Here is a 14,083-nt window from a genome sequence, read left to right on the forward strand (position 1 = left end):
AGAGTATTTAATGAGTAAATATTTTCGCAGTTGGCATTTCTTCTTACTTTTCTGTTCAGTTTCTTCTCTCTCTTTTTCATCGTTCAACGAACGCATGAAATACGAACTTGCATGTGAATATGCGTTGTAAATAAATAAAAAAAGAAGAATTTGAAAATTTTTTTGGTGCGTACAATTGTGTGTGGCTGTATGTGGATTGCGTATATTTAGCAAATATTGTTGATTGTGAGTCGAGCATTTGAATGAAGGAAGAAATAAAATGAATTTTTATAAAGAACAGGAAATGCCTGGAAAGCATTTAGAAACAACAACAACTTTTTATTTGGAAATGTCATTGAGTTTTGTAATAAAAATCAGCAGTTCTTTTGGAGCAACTCAAAATATTCAGCAGTGATCTTTTTTATGACATTTTTTCTCATCACGTTTTGACTTAAAATATGCGCAAGTTAAGTTAAGCTCAACAAAGGAGGAATTAAGTATGGTCTGGTATATGTCTGATTAACGGTCAAATGCTAATCATCGATGCATCATCAGCTAATTTAAACTAAAAATAGTAAACAAACTAGCATTTCTTAAGAAAAAGAACAAGTTTACGTCTTGGATACTAAATGTGCTAATCAATGCAAATTTTTAAATTAAAATATTTGTCATCCAACTCGTGATGCTGTATTTCTTAAGAATTATTAAAATGGACAAGTTTTCTATGATTTCTAGGATGTTAAGGATGGTTAGTAACAACTAGATCTATTTTGTTGATCTATTAAATTTTGTAGACATTTACAAATAACGTTTTCATTATATGGGATTTAATAGTTCGTCTTCTTATTTTGAAATTGTTTCGCAGCTGCTGTGAGTTCCTGATGTCTTGACTTCGATGAATTTTTGAGATATTTAGGTCTGAGGGATCTTTCAAATGGGTCTACATAGCGTAAATTGCTATGGAGGCATAAAATCCATCACAATGTTGGCATCAAGACTTACATCTGCTCCTAAACCTACATTTGGTGCATATCCTAGGGTAGAGCTCGAAGTAGACTTCGAAATAAATTGAAAAAAATCAAATTAACTCGAATGACTCGAATTCGACTCCAAATGAATCGACATCATGCTCTATCTTAGGCTTTCCTTAAGGTTAAGGGCAAGGTTAAATGTATTGATAGTGGTATACCAAGAAACCAGTACCTCAAGTCGGCGTGACTCTGACATTCGGCTGGATTTAAGCCGAACCCGAATCTTACACCAAGTTAGTGTCACATTTTAGCCCATTTGTGTTTTTGAAAGGTCAAAATTCTTCCTTTTTTTATCTTACTTACATACTTCGATGGCCTAACAAATCATGGCCTTCCTCAGATGTCGCCTAAAGCTGTTTTTATTGCCGACTTCTGCTTGCCAATTGCCAATACCAAATGCAATGCTGCCTCTATCGACAGCTTTCTTCCAGGAGTTCTTCGGTCCACCACGAACTCTTTTAAGAACCATCAAAGTCTGATTCACTTATTATTAAATCTTAAATTTTAAAGAGTAAATATTCTGGCCTATTTTAAGATGTTGTCGGAAATTTGATCTTATAAGATAAAAAGTGACAATTCTCATGAGATAAAAATTCTATTTCAGCTTAAAATGCGAATAAAATCACTCATAACTTTTGATAATTGCAGTCTCGAATATGCCAAGGATCCGGACATTTTTTACGAAAAGGTCATTTTGTTATCAAAATTTTGAAGCAATTTATAATCTAGCAAAACTTTAAACAGGTGTCGATATTTATAAGAAAACGATTTGAAACAGGATAGAATTCCCCTTCATTCATTCAACCTTGAAGCTAAGCTCAAATTAACATAAACACCAGGAATTGACTCAATGCATTCCAAATCGATAATCTGCATTTTTAATAATCATTTATCATTTTCATCTGTGCTGCATTGAATAGTATTTGAAGGTCATAATCATATAAATTCAATGTTCAGCAGTAATGGCTGACTGCCTGGCTGACTGACTCCACCCCTGCGTATTTATATGAAATCAATATCGATCTAAATGTCATCATCATTGAGCTAATTTAATTCATCAAATGACAGCATTTAATGGAAGCTGTCAAGGAAAAAAACCATAGCTGCTGATGATGCTGTTTACTTGACAAATTTCAATAAAGCATATACACAAAAAAATAAATCTGCAACTTTGTATGAGAAGAGAAGAAAAATATTTAAAATTCGTTTGTTGCTTGGGGGGACATTAAGCAGTTAGGTAACCCGGAAATTGGGCTTTTTTGACCTTCTTGTCCTCTCAGCGGGCCGAAATCTCCATGAAGTATGTGAAAAAATTGCATTTCTTAAGATATGACCCCCACAGCACCCCCTCTGACCCCCTCCCCATCCTCTTCTTAATTGCGATACCTAATTAGTGAACAGACCCTTGATAAAAATATTTTTTTTCTTGTATTGAAGCTGATCGCCATAGAAAAAAAGGGCATTGCATAATGATTCGCACCGAACATACGCACACATGCTTTTATATGCTGTGTGCTGTTCACACATATGTTTTCAAATACATACATGAACATTTTTTAAGTATTTTGGCATTGAAAAAGGTCTTCGAAAGACAGAAATACAGATTTTTTTTTCTTGAATTTTTATTTTACAACGCTCGACTGCGAGTTTGATTGCTCATTTTATGACTGTTGTAATATCACGTTGAGATCTATGCATAATATAAATATTTTGATTTTCTATTAACGAGTTATATTTAAGTGTATTTGATTGGCTTTATATGGATTCAAATTAGCGCCTTAATTAGATGGTTGGCACTTAGACATGGCATAAGTTGCTGGGTTTGAATTAGAATGTACTTTGAATTGATTACTATTAAGTGTCATGTGTTTTTAAAATGGATTGGATTCAATGGACAAAGGAAAGAAGCTTCGATTGGCTGGGCATGTTATTAAAAGACATTCAGATGCTTCCTTAAATACGATCTCTAAATCCGAATTTCATTCCCTCTTTGTAACCATGCTTCTATGCATAATTTAGGTTACAACTAAATGCTTTCCATCCGATTCTGTTGCTGACACTGTCATCTAGTTTGTATAAATTCTCTGGTTGCATTTTAAGCTAACATTCTATCATTACTGTTCTGTACCATGCAGCTTTTGAAGCTACAGACTTTGTAGATGATAAAAGATCACGTGGATGATCAATGAATTCTTGGAAGGAGGCTGTTGATAGAGACAGAATTGTACTTTATATTAGTGATTAGCAGATGAAAAAGCAAGCGATTGATTTGTTAGTTTTAGGCGCCATCGGATGGAGGCCTTGGATCTCAATCGATCATCTTCACTTAGTTTTTCTTATTTTAATAACTCTATCTGAGGCAGATCCAGTCCCTATCTGCAAAACTGAAAGGTACTTCTGACAGACAAGAAGAATGCTCATGCTATGCTTACAATATTGGATAGGCTCGATTATATCGATTGTAAGAATATGGATGTTGAAATCTGACTCCGAAGCTTACCAAATGTCAAGTGCATACCTTCTGTTGGATAGATTTATATCGATTGAGTATATCTATGAGCATGCTCAATTTGATAAGTATGTTCATTTTATGTTAGAATTTTTCCATTGAAAACCCGGAAAATAGTGTCTTGCAAAGTATCTCCGTCCCATTGTGATTCTATCATAGAGTGGATCTCGGTATCACTTAATTCTACTAAAGAGTCACAATGCGTTCTGAGTACACTAGTTTTTGGTTTTTTTTCACGATGTGTCTTTCCAAAAAAAGTGAAATATTCGAAAAAATCATGCACTGTGGATTTTACTAGCTAATTTCTGAAAAACCACCGAAGGTCGAGACTAACCAAAACTTTACATATTCATTTCTGATTTATTCTTACCTCAGCCCTTTGTAGTTCCCACCAAAAATTCCAGAACAAAGGGATTTTATATCAATTTTTTACATCACACAAAATGTCCCCAAAACTACATCATTTTTTAACTTATTCAAAAAATTTCCAACAAAAAACTTCATAAATTCTTACCATAAACGATGTGATTTCCATTCGATATTCTTCAACGATCTTTTGTTACATGACAAGATTACATTCGCATATAAATTTACATGGAATAACCAAACATGCGTCACAAATTTACATAAAGCTATATATTTTATAAAGCAATCAAGAACTCATTTCCTATTGAATAAAACTTCTACTTCTTTTAATATTCATCACCAGCATCTACCTGTAAATAGTTTTATATAATTCTATTTTACATTTACATTCGCATTATGCGTGAAGGGCTAAGGCTGGTTTTCACCTGTAGACCATATTTAATTCTCTTGCTTTTTTTTTCTTGATTGCCAATCGCTCGAAATGATATTTTGGCATTTTTTTTTTATTCAGTCAGTCTTTAATGGAATGAAACAATAAAAAAAGATCGAATAATAAATTTTTGTTGGCTTTAGTCAGGCACAAGCAAACAAGCATAGCAAGATGACAAGAATAAAAAGTGACTTTGATCGTATTACTTTTTAACGCACACACATGTGCGTATATATTATGTGTATTTGTCTTTATATCCAACTCAGCATGTCTATTAAGTTGAATAATATTATTGCAATAAATTGATTTAAATCAACATCTTTTGAGTTAATTTAGCATTCATTTCCACCTCCATATATGTAGTTGGGTTTAGAACACTGATGAATGTGTATTCTAAGATCATTTTTATGGCATGTAGATGTATCTATTTTTCTTAGTCATAGCATTAGAATGTATTTTTTTTTGTCAGTGCGTTTCCATATTGGGAATATAAATGAGGGAATTTTGACAGATTGGGTGGAGGCTGTAAAAATATTTTGAGTTGCTAAAAGGGCTCGTTTAGGTCAAAATGGTCAATATTAAGCAGTTTTAATGCAAGATCATGTTATGTGCAACAAGAGGATTTGCTGGAACGGACATCAGTTACTAGAACTTGGGATCAGACTGATGACCAGTTTTATGGAATGTTGCTTAGGAAATGCCATTGCTCGATCACAAATCTAATTAATAACTAGACATTATGTCAAGTTGTTCACTCTGGGATTGCTTTGATTGATCTGGGATTGATTTATCAGAAAATCTAAAAATTGTTTCAAATTTTGAACCAGTTTCTCATGAGCTATGGAAAATGGAATTATGCATGTCTAATGATTCTACCTTCGGATAAGAAATGTCTTTGCTAAGCTTGCAACAGACTGCTCAAATTCCACAATTCAGCAAATTGATCAAAAATCTGATCTCTTGTTGGTCGATTTGAATCTAATTTGGTGCTGTATTCGATTTAAGTCTAGATTTTGAATCAATTCGTCGACTTCTGGTATTCGGGTTTGCTTTAGGTAATATTGTGAATCCCAGTCATTTTAACAATGCTCTAAATAACGATTGAGAGATTCGATTTATGAAAGGAATTGAACTCATGGACTCAAAAAAACAGTGATTCATATATCCAGTCTGTTGCTTATTCACTCGGTCAAAGAGACCTTACTATCATACTGACAGAATCTCATGAATAAGGCTCGATATCCTAAATTCGATTAAGCTAATATATCACACTTATCCGAAAAGCTCATGGCGCAGAAATGGTCGAATATTCAGTTTTAAACCGACATGATTGAATCTTGAAGCCGCATATAATCGAATCTACCCTAGATCCGGAGTTATGTTGGTCTGGTGTCGGATTTTTGACTGTTCTTAGGCTGTGTGCTTTTCAGCCTAGCAACTCAAACAATTACCGCAATTTACAGTCAAAAAAATCAGCAACTAGAACATCATTTATGAACAAACCTTTAGACTGTTAATTTAAATAAATAAAATTGGAAATTTTTAAATTAAAAAAATAATTAAAAAATCATATTTATTTCAAAAACACAATTAACTAAATCAGCATGTATGCCCACCTGAAATCGATGTACAAAATTTAAAAATTATTACATGTTTACGTTCCACAGGATCATAGACGAAGTTTCCCAAATATTCATAAATTTCATATAAATCACGCCATAAAATGCGCCCCAGTCAACCCCCTCCGGTGTCTTCCCCACTTACCTATTTTATTTTATTACTTTGCTATTTTTTATTATATTACTTTCAAATAGATACACATAGCGAGGCTGAAGGCATAAGAAGAGCCAAGAATACCGAGAAGAAGGTAAGCAAAAAATACAAAAAACAGGTTTCGTCATTTATTCTGACTTTGCGCTGTGTTAAGCGAAAAAAAAGATCATTTTTGTGCAGCATTTGGACTTCTTCTTCACATATGCGAAACGCAGAAAAAGAATGTATAATAAAATAGCTAAACCATGTATGTTTTGGGCTGATTCGAGAAGCATTTCAGCAAAATGGTGAATTTTTCTTTACTCTTTATGTTCGTTCTGCGTTCGTACATGAAATGACTGGGCACGATCAACAGCTAGCGAATTAAAAAATTGCAATGAAGTTCGGATTTGCATTTGTATTGCACAAAATGAATAAATGCACGCGAAAGTGCATGTGCAGTTGCAAATCAGCGCATATTCGCTCACATGTAAATGCACAAATCGGAAACGTGTGTGGAGGGGCAACCAATTGCTGACTTTTTCGCATTAAAATGCCTGTTTTGTAAGGCAAAAAAATTTCCACTAACCTTCAGCAAATGTAATTTAATTAGGTTGAGTTAAAAATTTATTCTAATTAATTGTCAATTCGAATGAATAAAATATTGACCAAAATGTTTGCATAATTTCTGTGTGACACATATATCCATCATGTATAGTAAACAACAATTTGTAATTATTGAGGGTTTAAAATTGTTTTAAATAAAATTAAAGAAATTAATTTTTTTTGGTGTTTTATTGAGCATTATAGTAATTATATTTTGGATTATTAAGGCCAAGGCCGTATTTAGGAGGGTTTGAGGGGTTAAACCTCCCTAACTCTTTAAAAAATCTCTAATTTCCTAAGGTTTTTTGAGAAAAAAATCCAAAACCCTCTTTCTTATTTTCAGTCTACATCTCTGCGATAATAACACGACATGAAAAATCAGAAAATAGTATCCTCAATTCAGTGTATTTCTAGCATGATGCTGCATTTTTAGAATGCAACTGGAAGCCAGAGGTACACTATGAGACACTATTTACCGATTTTTCCATGACATGTGTGTTTCGGCTTACATGTAAAGACGTCTTGTCAATGTATCCAATACATAATACTTCAAATCAGAATTTTTAACATCAATTTACAAACATCATAACTTAAAATTAAGGCCCAGGTCAGTGTGACTCTGACTTGTTGCCGGATTCATCATTCTTGAGTCTTGCCGGCTTGATACCGTATTTTGGATCGATTAATCGACTTCTCAAAAGGCACATGACGTATAAATGACCGAACATCCAACACCTGGCCAGCATAACTTTTGTCCCAGACCAGATTCGATGAAATTTAGTCTCAGAACAGATGCATATCAGCCTAAGCTTTGATTTTTAGCCATTTTTATGTCTTGTGTCTTTCAATGAATCGGTTAGCTCATCCAAAATCCAGCATCAAACCGATGTGACTCCAGCATGATGAATCCATCGCTAACTCAGAGTCATACCGACCTGATTAACTAATAGATTTTCAATTAATTAACCGATTTAAGCTATTCGGGATTGTTCTAATCATATTTTATTCAACTTTTCGCCACAATTATTTTTCTCAAAAATAAAAAACAAAAAATGTATTAAACTTAAATAATGCGACATACAAAGTTTAAACACATACACCGGAAGACGTTTAATGAAAAACGACGTCATAAATGTCATTGTCATGTGTTTTATGTATGCAAATGCTTTTTTTTGCGTTTCTTATTTACTGTAAAATGGCTGCGCATAATTTTAGCTGTTATTAGTCATAATTTGAATACAAAACGCATTTTGAATGCGTGTGGTTGTGTATGAATGTGTGGGTATATCCATTTTGTGAAGTATAATGAGTTAATTCGCATGCAATTTTTATGAGGAAATTTGAATATGGCAATTACTGTCATGGTGAGAGAATTGGTAGACATTTTTTTGGGTGTAAAGAGTGTTTTTGTCAATTTTTTAAGGGATTGTTTGGTGATGATGTGAAATTTTGGGGGTAGGGATGGGTAGTGACAGTTTAAATTTATTCAAAAATTTGCTCAGATTTACTCAAATTCACTCAAAACTTTGCTCAAATTTACTCAGATTAACTCAAAATTTTGCTTAAATCTGCTCAGATTTATTCAAAATTTTGCTCAATTTTGCTCAGATTTACTCAAAAATTTGCTCAATTTTGCTCAGATTTACTCAAAAATTTGCCCAAAATTTTGCTCAAATTTGCTCAGATTTACTCAAAACTTTGCTCAAATTTGCTCAGATTTACTCGAAATTTTGCTCAAATTTGCTCAGATTTACTCAAAACTTTGCTCAAATTTGCTCAGATTAGCTCAAAACTTTGCTCAAATTTGCTCAGATTAGCTCAAAACTTTTCTCAATTTTGCTCAGATTTGATCAAAACTTTGCTCAAATTTGCTCAGATTAGCTCAAAACTCTGCTCAAATTTGCTCAGATTTACTCAAAATTTTGCTCAATTTTGCTTAGATTTACTCAAAACTTTGCTCAATTTTGCTCAGATTTACTCAAATTTCCTCAAAAATTTGCCCAAAATTACCCACAAGGACATTCTGATTCCAATTGATAGAAAATTGAAAATCGATTGAATTGCTTTCCAAACAGCACCAAAAAAACATGATAAAAATTTTCCCAATTTTGGCGTAAAACTTTTTAAATCCCATTTCGATTTGCTTGCAGAAAATCCCCTCCAAAAAAAAAAAAAGTCGAAATGAACTTCAAAAAAAGTTCTTAATAAGCAATTTTTTTCGATGAAGATTTCTTGAAGCAGCAACAAAAAAGAAGAACAGGCTGAAGTAGATTCTACACACAATTACATTATTGTGCGTGTTTCAAAGTTCTTCTTATTTATTTTTAATACATGTATCTCCTCTTACAAAGCTTGTTTTTAAGTCTTTCGATTGAAACGCGATTTTACTTCTTTTTCTTCTTATTATTTTTTATTTTTATTGTGAATCAAAATTTATTTAAAATGCAAAATGTGTGTTTAATTCTTTCTCTTATTTCATATTCTGCGTTCTTTTTTTTGCTTTTTCTTTCTTAGTCGTAGGAGAGAAATTGAATGACAATATTGGGAAGAGATTGACTTGATTTAATTAAATTGTTTTTAATTAGATCCAGTAAGGGACTGTTTGGTTGTGACGTCTAACATAGCCCTGCCCTCTTCCTCCAATTTATCCTCTGTCTTCCTTTCCCCTTTTCTATTTCTTCATCTTCTTCTTCTTCTTCTCCCTCTGTCTATCTGCTCCCCTCTGCTCTTCTCTGCTCCCCTCTGCCCTGCATCTGCTTCCATCTCCTCGCTTCTGCTCCCTTCTGCTCGCCTCTGTTCTCCTCTGCTCCCCTCTGCTCCCTTCTGCTCGCCTCTGCTTCCCTCTGCTCCCCTCTGCTCCCCTTCTTCTCCCACTGCCCCTCTGCTCCCTTCTGCTCGCCTCTGCTCCCCCATGTGCCCCTCTGCTCCCCTCTGCTCCCCTCTGCTCCCATCTGCTTCCTTCTGCTCCCATATGCTCCCTCCTTCCCTCGTCTTTCAATAATTCTCAAATGACAGCTTCGGATGCAATTAGACGATCAAATTTTCATAGAAAATGTTATCACAAAGTCGATTTTAAGAAAGAATCTGCTTTAAAACCTGAAGTACGACAGCATTAGTCACCTAAACTACATCAAGACACTGTAGGTTGGACGAAATTCTTAGTAACTGGGCTAAATTGGACATAATATGGGCTTAATTCTGGCAGAGTTTCAAAACAATCAGACACTTCAGATCGTGACACTTCAGTCACAAATGATTCCTTGTCCCATTAAAAATTAGACATTCTAACCAAACGACCCCTTACAAATGTGACAGTTCCATCAGATTGGATGATGTTCTTCAATAAATTCTCCTTGTTTCTTATGACAGCTATCAGTTTAAAATTTACATCTCAATATTTTGTTCTAAATATTAATTTGATGCTATAGATTTTCTTGATGCTGTTTTTGACTAGTTAAGCATTTGATATTATAAATCATATTAATTTTCAAATACAAAGAATAAATTATTTTGGTGTGTTATGCAAGGTTAACACAGAAAAAAACAAGAGAGTTCTACAAACTCATTCAAGGATTATTGTTGATTCTTTGATTTTCAAGGATTTTCTATTATGTGTGCAGCAAGAATGGCATTGATCATTAGATTGGTAGTATTTTAATATCTGGTTTTTCTGTTTTTTTTTTTTGCATATTCTCGGAGTAAATCATTCGTTTGACACGGAATCTAACAATTTGAGGTTGTAGTGATGAGTTATCTTACACTATTCTGTGTATTTTTATGCAGTCTTGTTTGAGTGTATGAATTTTCTTGGATTTTTGGGATAAATCGGTGTTCGGCAAAAGTTAGGTTAGCTTAAAGCAGAGATCAATGTCAATTTGTATCGTTTATGGTTGTTTCATATAAAATTGAAGCTGATTTTGAGCTCTTGTTCAAATTTAATGCGAATCAAGACTAGACTCAACAGCAATATTATGGAGACTCATCTTTTTGTGTCAAAAGCACTAAATGCTAAAGTACAAATTGATCGGGAAAGTAAAACACAAATAATTGATATCGTCCATAAACCATGTATTTGTGTAAAATATAACGTAACGATTCAATTTTTCTAAAATTGAATAAAATATAAGAAAAAGTGAATAAATAAAAATGAAGTAACCTACTTCGTGAAAACACGTCCGATCTCGACGAAGTCAAGTAAAAAGAGAAAGAAAATCGGACAAAATCGGTAAACATAAATGAATCGGTAAAAACCGATAGAAAATACAAAAATATATCGACCGTTGTAACTCCAAGCTAATCCTCAACTCCTGGTAGTTGACTAATCTAACTCATTCTAATAAAATGGACCACATTAGGTATCATGATCATGATGTCAGGACACCTCATATTGACGTTTTGTCTTCAAAGTAGTCATATTGGCACTGCCCTAGCGATTGTGCTGTTCAAAAACCCAATTTTGACAATAATCAACTGCTTCCATTGCATGAAAATTTATGTTAATCAAAAAGAGCTTCAAAAATATGCAAAAAAAAAAAAATTTTTTCAAATCATTTCCTCGCAATTAAAATAAAATCTGTGCATAAATTAAGAGACTTTTGAAGAATAAGACCATAAATAGAAATTCTGAAATAGATCAAATCAAGATCGCTTAAGAATGATAAGTTTTTGCATATACATATATTTTTTTAAAGTTCAAGTGGATCGCTAGTCAAATTGTTTTTAGAAGCACTTGAGGCTATTTTTGAATATTATTTTGATTTATTTATTTTAAATAGTTGTCTTGGATAGATAACATAAATCTGGAGAACTTGATATTGAAGTTTATGTATGTTGTTTTAGGTTCTTTTCAAAATCAACAAAACTATCAATAAGTGAGTAAGTTTATAGACGGAATGACATTTTGAAGATCTAAGTAGATGAGTCAAGGTTTGGGATAGTCGGAATACGACGATGAATAATTTGAATGATATTTAGAATTGTTAAATAAATTTTAAATTTTTTAAAAATTCACAAATCTTAAAAATTCAAGGAAAATGGAAAACCAAATTTTAAAGAATTTAAAAAAAATTAAAACAAATTTAAAAAAATTAGAATCAAATTTTAAAAATTTTTTTAAAAATAAATTTCAAAAAATTTGAAATCTTGATTTTTAAAAATTTAAAATTAAGTTTGAAATAAATTAGAAATTAATTTAAAAAAAAATTTTTAAAAATTTTAAATCTAATTTTTAAACTAAATTTCGAAAATCTTAGTTTTTAATAAGTTCAAAATTCAATTTTTTAAAAATTTTAAATTTAAATTTTAAATTTCAAAAAATATATTTTTAAATATTTTAAAGTATTTTAAAACAAAAAAAAACTCATGATTTTCAATAAAATACACAAAAAACTTGTCAATTCAACTCACATGCACACATCAATTAAAAAAGAATTCTTATGTACAACTCAATTGACGCATATCTCATAAATTTCAATATTTTTTTCTCTCAATTTTTTAAATAAGCATTTTCTCAAACGCACAAATAAGTAATTAGACTCAATAGTGAGTAGCTATATAAGCGAATATTTTATTTCATTAAAAAAAGTGCGTTTGTATGAAACTGAATCGAAAAAAAAACAAGTCAGCAGACACGAGAGCTGCGGCTACATGTGTTTTATTCGTGTTCATAAAAAAACGCAATCGTTCTTTTCTTGCCTGGCTTGAAAGAAACTTTAGAAAACTAATATAAACGCACTATAGTGCTTCGCTCGCAGCAACAAAAATACACAACATGTGAATTAGTTTCAAATACTGACATAAAAACGCAAAAAACACATTTTTGGATGTACATACATATGCAATATACATTTCGTACATGTGTGGATCAGCAAAGAATTGCGTGATATTGAGCGTTTCATCTATTTTAATGATTTTATAAAGAATGAGAATATATAAATATTATATATAAAAATTTGTAAGTGAAACTTGATCTTTTGAGGGGGGTATAGTGGCGCATTCGTTATTTTTTCGTGATGGATATGATGATTGAAATTCTGAATGTTATGTCTAAGCTGTATCGGAATGATATTGTGCTGTTGGTAGAGGTTCTAGAGTTGATGGAAAATTCCAATGCAAATTTTTAACGTTTTTTAATTAAAAATTTTAATTACTTGCTTACTTACTGCAATCATGTTCATGCATATGCAGAGCTTAGAATACAACGAAAGGCTACTCATCTGACGTGGTTGCTGGCTCTGTAACTTAGTTTATACAAATTTACCTGACATATTTTCATCACTACTCTGTTCACTTTATGTCAGCAAATTCTTCCCCTGGAAAGCACTTACTTACTTACTTCGCTGGCCGTACAAATCAGTTGTGATCCATCATCTCCTACAGTCGGCTCCTGAAGCTGGCTCTATCGCTGGCTTCCACTTGTCAATTTCCGATACCAAGAGCAATACTATCTCTATCGACAGCTTCCTTCCAAGCAGAGCTCGAAGTCGATATGGTTGAAGACGACCCGACTCGACTCAAATGTACTCGACTTATAGTCTACTCTAGTTGATTCGGTTTTTTTTTTTGAGATGACCCAAGTCGACTCGAAGTCGACTCGTTTTTTTCTGAGTCGGCTCGACGTCGAGCTCTGCTTCCAAGAGTTCTTTAGACGTCCACGAGCTCTTTTACCGTCAAAAAAGTTAGCTTTGAAGACCTTAATTAATGGAGCTTCCCTAGGCCAAAAACACACAGCGTATAAATGGCAGTAAATCCAGCCACAGGCCAGTATGACTGTAGTTCAAGGCTAAATCAAATGCAACCCATCTTCATAGATGATTCAGAATGGCCTGAAACTGAATAATCGGTCATTTTTAAGCATTCTGCTTTCCGGAATAGATGTTCAAAATTGAAGATCCTGTGGATTCAGGATTGATGATCTATATCGAGTATACTCATGAGCATGCTTCTTATCAGTTACAATAAGTTATAAAATTTGCTTCAAAATGCCCTTAATTGCTGCTCAATGCCAAGTTTGATCCCAAAATACACATATTTTGAATTGTAATAGACGATCATTCTGCTTATTAATCAATTCCGTCAACAAAATCAATTTCCCATCTACAACCACATTACACCATTGATTTATCATCACCAAGTCAACCAAAAGTGATCATCATTAACATCGATTAGTCAAACAATGTAGACAAAATGCCATAAAAACGAATGAAATAATTGAATAACAAGCCTGAGTAGTACAAAAAATTGCAGTTTCAAGGTCTTAAATTATCTTCATGAACGCACGATTTTTTCGTCTAATGATTGTTAGACTCGCGCAGCCAACACACACATGTCTGTACTTCTATTTTGACATCATGAACGCAGTTCCTGCTTAAATATCATTTAAATCATTGTTCAAGTTCATGAGCATTAATT

At 32.8% G+C, this 14,083-nt stretch overlaps 1 long non-coding RNA gene across 2 annotated transcripts; it reads left to right on the forward strand.

The window, feature by feature from the left end:
- Nucleotides 1-87: 87 nt before the first annotated feature.
- On the forward strand, nt 88-6,847 carry LOC139096533 (uncharacterized). 2 transcript variants are annotated; one of them, XR_011544987.1, is made up of 3 exons: nt 88-165; nt 6,130-6,182; nt 6,254-6,847. It is a non-coding gene; the product is annotated as an uncharacterized lncRNA (long non-coding RNA). The 2 variants fall into 2 exon arrangements; XR_011544986.1 differs by having other exon boundaries at nt 6,130-6,847.
- Nucleotides 6,848-14,083: the final 7,236 nt, after the last annotated feature.

The sequence above is a fragment of the Chironomus tepperi genome, unplaced genomic scaffold, assembly GCF_022539635.2.
Source record: "Chironomus tepperi strain 1889 unplaced genomic scaffold, CSIRO-AGI_Ctep_v1 contig_394, whole genome shotgun sequence".
NCBI lineage: Eukaryota > Metazoa > Arthropoda > Insecta > Diptera > Chironomidae > Chironomus > Chironomus tepperi.